The sequence below is a fragment of the Aplysia californica genome, unplaced genomic scaffold (assembly GCF_000002075.1).
Source record: "Aplysia californica isolate F4 #8 unplaced genomic scaffold, AplCal3.0 scaffold00081, whole genome shotgun sequence".
NCBI classification, from domain to species: Eukaryota; Metazoa; Mollusca; class Gastropoda; order Aplysiida; family Aplysiidae; genus Aplysia; species Aplysia californica.
In genome coordinates, this window is record NW_004797351.1 from 840,102 (window position 1) to 843,821 (window position 3,720).

Here is a 3,720-nt window from a genome sequence, read left to right on the forward strand (position 1 = left end):
GGGGGGGTATAGCGTACTTGCTAGTTGCATGCTTCCTTTAGCCTCTCCTTGTTCATCGATGCCCCTGACTACTTACTGTTTACCTTCCCAGTCTGAATACACACGCGATGGTGCTGTAATAGTTCATTAGGCTTTTCAACGTCAGTTCTTTTCTCTTTCACTGACGTCTACTTTGCCAAGTGTGTTTGTCATTCTGCAGGGATACTGTATCCCATTCAACTTGGGTAGGCCCTGACAGAGATGATCAAAGCAGTCTGCCTCCTGTAATACAACGATATTATGAACTAAGCTTTCTCAGGAATGGAATACATCTACTATCAATATTCATATTTTTTCCGTTTGTTCTTTAAAACAAAATTGTAGCCCACACTCTCCCAAATCCAATATGGAGGCTCCAGGCATCTCAAGAGAAGAAGAAAGGGATTAGATCTATCCCCAAAATTATAATAATTTTTAAAATGCATAAATATAACAATAATAATAATTGCATTTGGATCTATATAGTGCATATCCATGCTCAAGAGCTTGCTCTATGCGCTTTACAACTGTTATTACCCCAGCAGACCCTCTGAGAACACTCAGAAACATTCTCAGCTTCCGCGGAAGCATAAATATATACATATAATACATAGTCCGAAAAGTAAAATTTGATTGTTTCTAGTGTGAATTCTGACTTGTAAGCTTACGTTTCTGTGTTGTTTAAGTTAAAGTTTTGTGTTGTTGTTAGCTGTTGGGTGTGCTGTTTTGAAAAGTTTTTGTTGTAGTTGTAGTAGGTTTTGGGTACCTTTTGCGAAATAGATGAAGCTATGGTGTTTGCAATTTCTATTATTTAATAATTCTGCTTTGGTGCCATCTGTTTTTTTGGGCGTGTTAGACGGTGACTGAATTTTTTCGTTTCAATTTGTTAATGATTTCGAAAACTGTTGATTGCTATTGGTTGTTTATTTTTGGGCATGAATTTGTTTTCTGAACGAGAGTTGTTTGCTCTCCTTGGGGCGTTTAAGTGCCTCAGCTCGGGTAATTTTGTGTGCTATTTAGTTGCCTAGGGTGCTGTTGTCGACGCGTCTGCCTTTTCCTGTCTTCTTTTTCGTTACATCGCCACACTCCCTAAAGAAACAGACTGTTCTTCTGGGGCTTTGGACATGTTGTTGGAATGGAATTTTTACACACATGTTTTTCTAAAATTGTTTCGTGAACTTTATGGTAGTTGAGGCCGAAAGTAGGGTAGACAATTATAATTTTGGAGCACCCAATGGCAAACCCATCCCAGTTTGCTTTTATGAAGTTGAAGCGTTCTGGGATCTGGTCGTATTGGAGGGTGTTGATCTTAATAAGAAAGATTGGAAAATTGTCCCATTTAACGATCATCCAGCACAGATCAATCAAAACCTTAAAGCAGGCTAGGAGACCAAATAATTAGGACGAAGAATAAGGTATTACAAATTAATCTGTTTTGACAGTTAGGTAATTCATAATTTAAAGGATAGATGCTGTTTTAGAATTAAAGGTCTTTGATTGTCTACTCTATTGTCGGTGGGGCAATCTCCTCTAAGTTGTTGTGAGCATCACAATCTCTTAACAAATTAAAGGGTTTTGGGAGATGGCGCTTTGTGAGAGAATTTTGGCAGTGTCTATATGTGACTGGTCTGTGCAGAGTGACCAGATGGCAATATCCTGGAGGATCGTCATAAGATTTATTTGTTTGTGCAATGTGTTTTTCTCGATGTAGATGGTTGTTCCACAGGAAGCAATCTGATTCTCTGAGTGAATCCAACGATGCTCTACTTTAAGGTCTACGGCAGATGGATTTTGGAGGAGTCATTCTCCACAGACAGGGTGAGTCTGCATCGATAGAAGGGGTATGGGATGGTGGAGCAGATGCAGAGGTTGAGAACAGGAGGGGGGGGGCTCTCATTTCATAAGAGGGGTAGGGTATGAGATAGACAAAGAGGGATGAGAAGAAGAGGTTACGCGACGGGGGAGTGTTCACTCCGTTCACTCCTGGAGCCCCGAATCTGTTTGAGAGTGGTACTTGAAAGATAGGTGCCACTGGGAGCGGAGGGGATATCTCTTTCTTGGATGCAGCTTTTTGCCTGTTGTCCTCGATGTAGGCAGTAGAAATATTTGCCGATCTCGTGACTGGCTGGACTGCCTTGGCGTACTATCGGTAAAGGGCCAAGGCCACAGCTGGCGGACAGACAGTTTTGCGCGAACTTCCTGAAAGGAGCAGTCATTTTGCGCTTTGTACTCTTGGATGGCGTATTCTTTGAGCCAAGTTGGGCACTTTTTGCTGAAGGCAATGTGGTGACCATGACAGCTGGTGCAGCTAACACTAGCCTTGTATTTCTTTTCGGGATTTCCGGTTTTGCCACAATGAGGACACACGGCTGCATGTCGGCATTACGACTGGCTATAACCAAAACTCCTGACAATTGAAACAGCTCAGACATTTTGGAACACAGATTCGCACATCCAATACTAAGTATGATGCCAGAATGGTAACACGAAGGCGACACGAATCGAAAGGGAATACGACTGCGCTTCTTTTACTGGTGGTCTCCCTTCGCCGAAGAGTAATTTGCGGGCTTCGACCACACCCTCACAGTTGGCTTCGACTCTTCCTTTGAGCAGCGCTTCAGCCCATGGCAGCGAACGATGCCCTTCGAGCATTAAATAATGTGGCGCGTGGACTCACATGGGACACCGTCGAAGGATGTGACTTGCAGGAGTCCGGCCCCCTTCTTTTTCAAATGTGCTCTTGATAAGGAGTGTATCAGAATCAGAGGACAGCTTCAGGGCCTTGTGATGTATCCCAGTGCATGTCTTAGTGCATCCACGGCCTTTAACGAATTTAGATTTTTGTAATTCTCTTCTGGGCATCGGGGATGCAGATGATCACCTACAGCAGTTTCCCAAGCTTCCTGGGAGGAAGGAGGGGAGACATTGACGTAAAGGTCCTTCTTGTAGATGGCATGGCGGCTGCACCCGCTTCTGTGAGCTGATACTTTTTAGAAACGTTGGGGCTGGGTAAGGGTCGGTTTGTGATTGAGTTTCCATACGTATTGGACTTGGAGTGGTTGGTTCGACTGTGGGCCCTGTCTGAAACTTAACCCAACGAAAGGACACATTACTCGAATATCCAGACTTGTAATGATCATCACGGAAGTGGAATTGGTCCTCCCGTCAAGACTGACCCAAGAATAAACTGAAAGACTTTCAGCTCCTTTCCGTTTGAGTGGCATCGGCTGTGCTGTCCTCCCGTCAAAGAGAAGAGAACCGTGGGGCAAAAAAGTTGTATTGGCAAGGGGCGGTCTGCAGCCTGTTCTCGCCTCAATCACCAGGTAACCAGTTTCCCTCCGTACGGGTCGCACGCTTGGTAAACGAGACGCCCATTCTAGATTAGCTGCTCACGAGGTCATCGGTGAAAGAAAAGATGGAAGGAGGGAGTGAGAAGGAAGGAGAAAAGGAAGATACACCGAAGAAGTTGTCCCACTTGGATCCCAGAGGGTTGAGGCTTAAGTACCACATCACGTTATTGAAGTGGTTTCTACTCCTGTCAATGGGACAGTCGTGGGCCTATCTGTATAACCTCCCAACCCGGGGAGGGGGGGGGAGGCAAGAGTTTATGTGTGTGTGTGTGTGTGTGTGTGTGTGTGTGTGTGCGCGTGTGCGTGTGTGTCCTCTCTCTCTCTCTCTCTCTCTCTCTCTCTCCCCCCTCTC